The sequence below is a fragment of the Tenrec ecaudatus genome, chromosome X (genome assembly GCF_050624435.1).
Source record: "Tenrec ecaudatus isolate mTenEca1 chromosome X, mTenEca1.hap1, whole genome shotgun sequence".
In the NCBI taxonomy this organism is placed as follows: Eukaryota; Metazoa; Chordata; class Mammalia; order Afrosoricida; family Tenrecidae; genus Tenrec; species Tenrec ecaudatus.
In genome coordinates, this window is record NC_134548.1 from 37,721,625 (window position 1) to 37,732,634 (window position 11,010).

Genomic DNA, 11,010 nt, shown 5'->3' on the forward strand with positions numbered 1-11,010 from the left:
ACTATAGTAATTGGACATCCATAGGGAAAAATAAATATCAACCTAAACTCAGCCTATGGGAAAATTAATTCATATCAGATCAAAATGAATATCTATACAACTCTGAGAAAATAACAAGGAGTAAAATGGGTGGCAAACAGTATCTAGAATTGACACCAAAATATGATTCACACGCATTCAAAATTGATTAATTTAATTGAATAAAGATTACAATGTTTGTATTGGAAAGTACACTGAGAGAGAATGAAAAGTTTGGGTACACAGGGACAAAAATATTCACAAACCACATACACAATAAAGGATTTATATGAAAAATAAACAAAAATTTCTCACAGGTCAATGTTGTTTGTTAAAGTAAGACAACAAAGGCCAGGAAGTTTGAATGTGTGCCTAATTGCCTCTTGAGCAGCTGCCTTCTTGACCAGGAAACCAGAACAGTTGCACAGGGCTTGTCTGCCTTTACTGAACATTCTGATCAAAAGAAGGAAATTAAAAAATGAAGTTTCAAATTCCCATGAAATTCAAAATTTCTGAAGCCTTGGACGCTATATGAACTTCTGAAACAATTTCCTCGATATAATAATTAAACCTTAAAACAAAATATACCGTGAAGTTTTAAAACCAAACAATAGCTTACTTTAACTTGAAAAGATCATCTGCCTTGTGAATTTTGCTTTGTGAAGATCTCTCTCTATAGGGAGAAAGACCAGGCTGTCTACGCCTCTAAAGAGCTAGAGTCACAAGGGCAGGTCTACCCTGTGCTGTGTTAGCTGCTCTGAGTCGGCATCAAATCAATGGCAGTGAGCTGGGTTTGGGACAGAGGATCAAATAAACAATAGAACATTGAGCTCATGGACTCTGCACCAGCCAGCTTTGGAGACCTTGTTGGCCTGCCCTGTTCTGGGCGGCGAGCACCGCAAGCACCAGCCTAGAGTCAGGATGGAGACTATAGGAGGGCTGACCAGGACCTGGGGTGCATTAGCCCTCTTCAACAAATGATGGCCTCGGGCGCTGGAGCAGTGGTCAACTCTCCCTTCAGGATGCCCCTGGACATGTTGAATGTGTATTTGCAGTCCCAGGACCCTTGGTGGCCTCTGAACTAAAGCCACCCTCTAGACCCTGGTGTTTCTCCTACACCAAATTTCTCATGTGTATCCTGTACTTCAATGGTGCCCTGGAAGTCCAGTCCCGGTGCCCACATGGTGCAAGCTGCGTCCTCCTGCATCCCCAATTTTGAGGGGCACCATGGATGCCCAAGGTCACTAATACCATGTGGAGCGGCCTTCTGACACCCTGATGATGATGGTGCCAACCACTGCCATCAACTTCACCAACTATGACCAACTCAAAACCTCCCTCTGTGGCTGAGCCTTGAGCTCTGACTTTGATGACTCAATGGTCGCTGGAACTCTAGAACACTTGGGCACCTGACAGTGGTCAACAACCTGGAGCTGGTGAGCATGAAGTTAGAGGTGCAGCAGGTAGTGTGCACCTCCTATCTGGAGTTGGGCACTTCTGTGCTAGCCCCAGTGGTTGACAGCGGTTGGCACTCCCTCTGTGGATGGACTTGGAGACCATGGCCTTGGTGGACCAGCTGGTTCAACTATGAGGTGATTAAGATATAGTTCAGTGGGCCCAGGCCAAAGGACCAGACATCCACCCGTGGGCATTGGCTTTGTGTCTGGTGGGCTCTCTGGGATGATGGCAGCTACCCAGGCCCTGCCTTTCATCATGTTGAAGATTCAGGGGTTGGCCTGTCACACTGAGAATGAAGCCACCATGGGTAGACTCCCCCTGGCTGCTGCTGCAGAAGAGGAGGAGGAGAATCCAGGAGGGGTCTGGCACCAAGGGGCATTTTGCAGGCTTCCTGACTGGGATCACAAAGGCCATCCCCTCCTGTGCCATTATTATCAGCACTTACATGAGTTTGGGAAAAGCCTTCTTACAGCAGCTCAACCAGCAACAGCTGCCAGGCCCTTGAAAGGCAAAAGGCATCTCCATCTCCATGGATGGGCTGTGTGCTGAAGGAGACTGAGCCAAGTGCCTTTTCCTCAGCACTGAGGGAAGGAAAAGTCCTGCAGGGATCCCACCTCCTTCTCTCTACATCCCCCTCCCCATGTCTTCCCTCCCTACACACCATAAGTAAATACACCCATTCCCCCACACACATAAACATGACCATATTTCAAGGGCCAAAGCTGAGCTCTTTGATTAATTCTAGAATTACATGCTGCTCTGGCCATTACCAGAAGCCGTAGACTTTACTTCCAGCTTAGTGTCTTTTCCTGTCTTGATTGGAATCTTCTTCTGTCTCTTGTGACCAGTCACACGGATGGGCCGCTTTCTTCCCTTCATCGATCCATCCCTTTGAGAGGACTTTTTTCTTGTCTTTCTAATGCCACCTCTCACTTCCTTCACTAAACTCAGCACCTGTTTGGCAGACATAGTGACCCCGAAGGACATTAGTTTAGAGACAAGTGTTAGGGTGGATGACCAAGGGGGGTTTCATGAGGAGGGGTGTGCGGTGAGAGAGAGAGATGGGGCCGAAAAGAACAGAGGGAGTCTTGGTGGGGAGAGTGGAGGATCCGGGATCTACCGTCGTACCTGCTCACTCTTCCTGCACTTGTGTTCACAACAGTCCCTCTTCTCGTTCTTCTTTTGTGCGGTTGTGTGTTCTGATGGGTGAGAACTTGTACGTGGCTGCTCCATAGCTGAGCAGGTCTCCTCAGCTATCCTTAAGCTTCTGAGGGGTCTCCCCAGGGTGCTAGAGCTTTATGCCTTAGCCCCGCCCTTGAACAATGGAGAGGCACAGCCCTCAGTATTGCTGGGTCAACATGACTTTTTTTTTTTGCATTTTCAACATGACATTTTCCCTCAGCCAGTATTGACTACAAGGGTTTTGACACCAGCAAGCAGTTATCTGAAACCTCGGTCAGGGGAGGATTGTGTTATTCTGGGAATTTTAGAGAAACAAATCCACAGAAACTTATGTATAAGAGAGAGTTTTATATAAAGTTTAAGTGTACATCAAGAAAACATATCCAAAATAGTGCTGCCCAAGCCCTCAAGTCCAACATTAGCTCATATGCCTGACACCAATCCACACAGTCTTCCTCCATATCAGAACACACACAATGCTGCCAACTGCAGGAGGAGAGCCAAATCAGTGAACGTGTAACTGGCAGGGGTCTCCATGAGGCTGCTCCAGCACCCAGGACTGCATCAAGGTAGGTCTAGGTGGTTTCTCCTTGTGGTATCTTGCAGAAAGTGAGCCTTGCCTGCTGAAGCAGGGAATGGGATAAGGCAAGTTGCACCCTGGTCCGACCATCACAAAGCAAGAGACCTGAGAACTAGAAAGACTAGGCTCACGGAGCCATTTATCCCTCTTCTCTTCAATTAACCCCACCAGGTTAGCACAATAAACAAACTACCTCAAGAATGCAAGAAGACCCATATATTCAAGTTTGAGAGAGGAATCCTTCCTTAAAACCCCTTCCAGAGTCTTCCCGACTTGATCTGTCACCTTTCCTCGTCTTCCTGTTTAAATTATATTATGGCTCACAGTAGGGCTATGTGTTTCTCATATCTGGGTCCCACAGGCACCCCCATTAAATGGTCCATTTTTTTCTGTCAGCTTCCACTATTGGCCAGTGTTTTAGATGTCTCATAAACACTATGATATATTTCTTACTAGGTAACAGTATTGAGGTATACATACCTAAAATCCTCCCAAGTATATATGGCCTTATTTAAGTTTCTGCGGAAATATGAATCATCACTGTCCGCTCTGAAAATTTTTCCTTCATGTTCCTGGAAGACAATTCACTTTCCAATCCTACTGCCTCATCCCCATGTCCAACTCTTTTCAGTTACCCAGACTGACAAAGCTCCCAGGAGTTCAGTGAATGCATTGGATGCATTGAGTATTCTAGTGTCATATTACTCTGATGGGTATGATGTAGAAGAAGTACTCTGGGGTGGATTTTTCCAGGCTAGGGCAAAAGTAGCATATATGTACTTTGCAGATGTTGTGCTCACTGTTTGCATGAAAAGAACTACTGCCTATGAAAAGAATGTATCCAAAGTTCGTTCTCTCCATTGTAATCCGTGGGAAAAAAAGGACAGGCAAAAAATGACATTTATATAAGAAAGATTAAATGAAACTGTCTTTATTGATAGAGTACAGTAAAGTCTATGTTGAAAATTGCATTAATCTAAAATAGTGTCTAAAACTAATCATTGAATTTAGCAAGGCTGTATGATACAAGGTCAATATGCAAAAATCAATTGTACATTCATGTCTTAGCAATAAAAATGGAAAATTGAAAGTAAAAGCACTACAATTTTAGAAAGCATCAGAAAATATGAGACCCTGAGGGGTAAATCTGGGAAAAAATTACAGCAGTTCTACTGCTCTGCGAACAAACCTATGTGTCTTGGGAAAAGTACGTCCGCAGTGTTTCTGAGAGACAAAGATGTCAAGATTCTGTTTACATATTTTGGAAATTTTGTCAAGATTGACAAGTCCCTGGAGAAGGACATCATATTTGTTAAACTAGAGAGGCAGGCCCACAAGGAGATGAATAGATACAGGAGTTGCAACATCGGGCTCAAGCATAGAAACAATCCATTGTGAGGATGACATAGGACTGGGTAAGGTTTTGTTCTGTTGTGTATAAGGTCACAATGGTCATAAGCCATTCGATGACAGCAAATCACAATAAACTCCTGTACAGCCTGGTTCCCCTTCAATCATTGCTTTAGGAACTCTGGCCTGGCTATAATGAGAAGGGTAAGAAACTTGGGACCAGGAGATTGGGCTCCATATGTCAGCAGAAAATGTGATGTTTTATCATTCTTGTTTGGATAACTGAAATTCTTAGTGAGAATGGCAGAACGACCAGAGGACATCTGGGAAATATATGTGACTTGAAGTGGAGGAAATACTTAATCTTCTTGGGGAAGCTGTCCTGATCCAGAGCTGTCTTGGTTGGAAGGATTTTTCTCTGAAAAATGACATGAGAATCCAGAAATAAAGTGAAAGCCTTGCAAGCAGTGTGGTGGAGCTAGTCGAAGGCACGGCCTTGCTTGCATCTCCGTTACTCTGGAGTGGGGATTGGCAGACCCTGGAGTTCCAGAGGAGACCTTAGGCTGACTTGAAACATTGCCCTTTCCTGCCCCAGTCCTGTCTCTCTGAAATGAGACAAACTACTCTGGGGCAGGTTCTGGGCTGTCTGTTGTGCCCTCTAGTCCACTGTGGAGCAGTCAGCGGGGGGGCCTCTGCCTCCTGCATGTGAGGTGCATGTAGGGGCAATCTTAGTCCACTTCAGGCCGTGACACCCAGTAGAGCTGAGTGGGTGATCGCCTGTGCCTGAGGGTCAGGCTGCGTGACTGCAAATTCAAGCTCTGACACTTAGAAGCTCTGTGATCTCTGTGAAATGAAGAACTCAATCTGAGAACTTGTCTCCCAAGTTGGTTGTGAGTGTTATCAGACCTCGTGTAAGGCACAGTAAGAGTTCAGTAATTGTCATGAGTTGCCATTGGGTGGACTCTGACTCATGAGTCCCTATGTCAGAGTAGAGCTCTGCTCCATAGAGTTTTACGTGGTTTTTTGGGGGGAACTCGAATGCCTGTCATTTCTCCTGAGGCACACCTGGATAGACTCAGACCTCCAACCTTTCAATTAGCAACTGATGACATTGACCCTTTGTGAGACCTAGGATTGACCCTATCATGGTGTTGTTGTTAGGTGCTGTTGGGTCCGCTCTGAATGATAGGGCCCTTTGTGTCAGAGAAAAAAAACACTACCCTGCCCTGCACCATCCTCCCAATTGTTACCCTTCAAGCCGTGGTTGCAAACACTGTGTCAGTTTATCTTGGTGAGGACCTTCAAAGTTTGATACTTTTCTCTAGGGACTCATCTCTCCTGATTACCAAAGTATGTGAGGCGATCTACAACCAAAGTTTGTGAGGTGATCTGGCCACCTTTGCTTCTAAGGAGCATCCTCTTTTCAGAAACCTATTTGTCATGAGAGCTTCCTTGATTTCTCACTTAACCAGATGTTTCAGACTCTTCTACAATTCCAAACCCAAATCTAACATAAGCCATCTCTCCAAGGAAATCCAGTTCCTCTGGCTGTGTTCATTTTTATTAAGTTGTCATGGGTATTCTTTGTAGTGGAATATTTAGGAAATCGATATTCTTTTTGAAGGGGGAAAATTTATGAATCCAAGCTGATATTTCAAATTCAGATTTCAAGGGAAAGGGGTTTCTCATGAGGGGATCACTGAAGATATGGTTGCTAGTGCAAAGTGTGGTGAAGATTGACATAGGGTTGCTATGAGTTGGAACTGACTCAGTGGTATCTAACAACTTGATTCTTCAGACTACTGAATTCAATTTAAGATTTCCTCTTCTTTTTGCAGCTTGAATAATTTCTGCTAGTGAGTTCATCAAAGCGCTGTGTTTTAAAGGGACCTGAAGTAATTTATTTTCCTGTGGGGTCAGTTATGTTACCTAGTTGATTTTATTTCTTTGTTTCATTGTTTCCCTAAAGTTTAGAGATTCATTTTATCTCATTGTTGGTTAATTTGCAATATATAAAATGCTTACGTATTTACAATATAAATTTCTATGTAACGGAAGAGAGTCTAAAATCTTACCTCCATCTTGTCACTATGCTTTATCCTTCATCCCTCTACAGGCAATTCATGTATGCATATTGATATACATTGAACAATTCTACACGCCTTCCTTGCACAAAACATAGTATGACACTTCTCTTATCCTTCCCCCCCCCCACTTAACTTGTTCTATAAATACGTCAGGCTAGACTAGAGGAACAAATTCATAGACTCATATGTGTATAAGAGAGTTTTATATAAGTGGTAATTGTACATTAAGAAAGCATGCCAACCTAGTTCAGTCCAAGCCCGTAAGTCTGATATTAGCCCATATGTCTGATACCAATCAATAAAGTCCTCTTCATACTCATGAAACACATGAAATGATGCCGAATGCAAGATGATCACAGGCCAGTGGCTAGAACGTCTGTGGATCCCATGGCGTTGTAAGCATCTCAGCACTGACTGTGGTCTCTGTGTGGCATCTCCAGCTCTCATGCCATAACGCCATGTGTCTTGTCAGTAGAGTGTCTCTCACAAAGTGAGCAGAGAGTGAGAGTCTGTCTCTCACCTCCAAGGAAGAAATCCAGAGAGTACCAGAATCCTTAGGGGACGGCAATGGCCACAGAGAGGCCCCATTGGATATATCCCAATTGGCAGCCTAAACTCCACCCCTACACTCTTAATCCTCAAATTTACACCAGATTATGTAACTACCACAGTGTTCTCAAATTGTTTTGTACTCATAATGATCTTATGAACAAGAGCATGTAATGCTGCCTAAACCCTTGCCATTCTCACAAACCTTTCCATATTTCATCCATTGTTGCATCCCCTATGTCAATCTATCTCATTGAAGTTTTTCTATATTTGGTGCTCCTTTGCTTTATCAATCATGATGCCCTTCTCCAGAAATGGTTCCTCCTAGTAACATAAAAGTGATGATGGATAGGTAGAGATGATTTGAGATTGAATGTTGGATGAATAGGTAGAAAAATTAATTAAAAAGATAGCCAGACAGAGAAAGAAAAAACAAAATTCTAGTTATCATGGGCATTACAAATTAAGAATATTCATTTCCATAGTCATGATTTAATGACTTTTGTTTATGTTTTATGGCTCAGATTTATTCAGTCTTTATACTTATTTGAGAAATATGAGGGTAAGTCAAACAATATTGTGATAAAATCATAGAAACTTTAATTGAAAGTTAATTGAATTTAATTTTGAAGTTAATTTAATTTAACTGACTTGGAACAAAATTATCAAAACGTGAAGCAATTGTTTGTCAGTATATCCAATAGTTAGGTCTTTGCATTTCTGAAAGTGATGTTTCTATCTGCATATAACCCTTCCCTGAAGAATAGCATGCTTTTTTATTTATACTGAGGAGCCCTGGTGGCACAGTGGTTCTGAGTTGAGCTGCTTACCACAAGGTCAGCAGTTCAAAACCACCAGCCTATCCATAAAGAGTTGCTATATTGGAATTTCACAGGGACAGTTAGACCCTGTCCTGTAGGGTTGCTGTGTGTTGTCATGGAGTCAATGGCAGTGAGTTTTACTTGATTTGATTGACACTATGTAAAAAATGGCAGTTTTGGAAGGGACTCAAATTGTGTTCCTTTTCAACGTTAGCTGAGTTTCAGGAGCTAAAGGAAGTCTGAAGTGGCAAAGCCAGGATTATATGTTGAATGAGATAAGGTTGCACAATGAAATTATCATAGTACAGCCCTTGCCACCCTGGAAGAAAAAGCAAATACATTACATGGTGTAGAAATATTCCTCATTGGAACATTCCTGATCTTTTGCTCAATTTAATTTCTTTTTTTATAAGTACCCCTAATCATCCTGTGTCCTTTCAGAAAATCTGTAAGATTAAACCTTCAGAGTACCCCCAAACAGTCACCATAACCTTCTGAGCTGACCTCTCGCTTTGAATTAAACTGATCTAGATGATTCCTTTGGAAGACATTGTTTTGATTATGTCTCACTTTCTCGATACTATTGGTAAATCTAAGACTATACTCTGCTTACAATTTGTTCCATAACGTTTTCTTTAGCTTCAGAATTGTTTAAAAGACTGATAGAAGGATGGCTGGTTCAACACTTTTGTTACCCATTGAGCAGAAAGTTTGTTCATGGCAAGATAGCCCCTTAAAATTGAAAATGGTAAGTCATGTGAGATCCCAACTTCAGTAGTTATCTCTTTGAGATAGCTAAAGTTTATTGTGCCAGCTGGACCAATAAACATATTTCAATTGAAGGTTAATTGAAGGGCAGAAAGATAAATGACTTGGTGAGCCTCGCCTTTCTAGGTCTCAGGTCTCTTACTTTCTGATTGTTGGACCCAGGTGCAGCTGCCTTAGCCTCTGCCCTGCTTCAGCTGGCAAGACTCACTTCCTGCAAGATATCCCAGAGGAGAAGCCACCTGAATATACCCTGATGCAGCCCTGGGTGCGGGAGTAGCCGTGTGGAGACCTCTGTCAGCACTGAGATGCTTACACACTCACTGATTGGGCTTTCCTCCTGCAGTCGGCATAGTTGCTTGGGCTTTGTGAGATTGAGGAGGACTTTGTAGCTTGGTGTTGGACATATGGGCTAATGTGGGACTTATGGGCTTGGAAAGCAATGAATTGGTATGCTTTCTTAATGTGCACTTAACCTTTATATAAAGCTATCTCTTATACATATGGGTTTCTATGGATTTGTTTCCCTAATTTACCCAGACAAACACATTATGGTAACTTGGGAGTGGGGTACCAGAGAAAAATTCATAAGATGGAGTATAGATGTTTGTTTCACCTCTTCCTCATGGTGGTTTTTCTTCTTTGGCTAGCCAGAGGTCAGATAAAGCCACACTGGTTTTTTTGGTTGCGTTCTGGAAAAAATATGAGAAATATGAAATAGAAAGCTTGTAAGCCCGCTTGCTTTCAGCCATTAAAAGTTGATGAGTTTAGGTCATGCCTGCAAAGAAAGCTTTTAAAAGACATGCTCCACCCTGTGTTTTGGAGTACTTAGGAACCATTGGTCTTTGTCAGATGCTGGAAAAATTCTGGAAGCATGAAGAAAATTCCCCCTCTAAGACTGTATATTAAATAGAGCCTGTGGGTGGGCTGAAACACTTGCTAGGTGCACACCTGGATCCATTTCTTGAGTGGAAGTGGGATAAATGCAGCAATAAAGAGACAGGATGAATTTGGCCCTTGACACCTGTGGACTTGTTGTACAGGAAAAAGAGAAGACAAGAGCAGGTTGATTGGTCTAAAGTTCATGATCCAGCACAAGGGGGAAAGGTATGTTGAGTATTTTTGAGAGCCCATGGTCTAAAGGCAAGGTGACCAATGGGCACCCTGGGGAGGCTAAGTGAGGCAGCCTACACTGAGTTGACTAGAACCCAACCAGATTAAGAGATTTTTGAGCCTGTGAACTGGTACATATTGTTGCTGACTTTATGGATGGCCTCTCCTGATTTGACTTTGCTTATGGATGTGGACTTCACAAGGTTCCAACTGGAATGAAGATTCTTCATGCTGAAAATATGATTGTCTTCTCAGAGCACTGGGTAGACTGTAAATGGGCAGTATAGAAATTGGATACCCAAAATTGGGGGCATAAAGTTATGAAGTGGTTGGTTTACAAACTTTCATAGGTGGGGAAATATATTTGTAGGATTATAGTATTAAGGTGTATATGTTACTTAACTGTAATTGTTAGGCTAAAGAGTTATGTACAGGTGCCAAGTTGGGAAGGGGTGGATTGAGATAGTTAAGGTTTATTATGCCAAACTGGCTGATAAACACATGTGGGCTTAATTGAAGGACAGAGGGATAAATGGCTTGGTAAGCCTCATCTTTCTAGTTCTCGGGTCTCTTGCTTTCTGACGGTTGGACCCGGGTGCAGCTGCCTTAGCCAGTTCCCTGTTTTAGCTGGCAAGACTCACTTCCTGCAAGACATCCCTGAGGAGAGACCACCTGAATCTACTCTGATGCAGTTCTAGGTGCTGGAGCAGCCATGTTGAGACCCCTGCCAGCACTGAGGTACTTACACGCTCACTGATTCGGCTTTCCCCCTGCAGTTGGTGTCATTGCTTATGCTTTGTGTGATTGAGAAGGATTTTGTAGCTTGGTGTTAGACATATAGGCTAATGTTGGATTTATGGACTTGGAGAGCACTGGGTTGGGATGCTTTCTTAATGTACTCTTACCCTTTAACTAAAACTCTCTCTTAAACATATGAGTTTATGTGGAATTGTTTCCCTGGTTTTTCATTCTTCAATGGTAATTCATGTGGTCTTATCTAATGGTAATTCTATGATACAATCTATGGGATTATTCCACCAGTGTTTTGACACCAATCACAATGTCTTTATTCATTATTCTCTTGGCT

General features: G+C 42.7%; 1 pseudogene; it reads left to right on the forward strand.

Moving 5' to 3' along the window:
- Nucleotides 1-1,270: 1,270 nt before the first annotated feature.
- Nucleotides 1,271-1,981, forward strand: LOC142434585 (mitochondrial glutathione transporter SLC25A39 pseudogene; annotated as a pseudogene).
- Nucleotides 1,982-11,010: the final 9,029 nt, after the last annotated feature.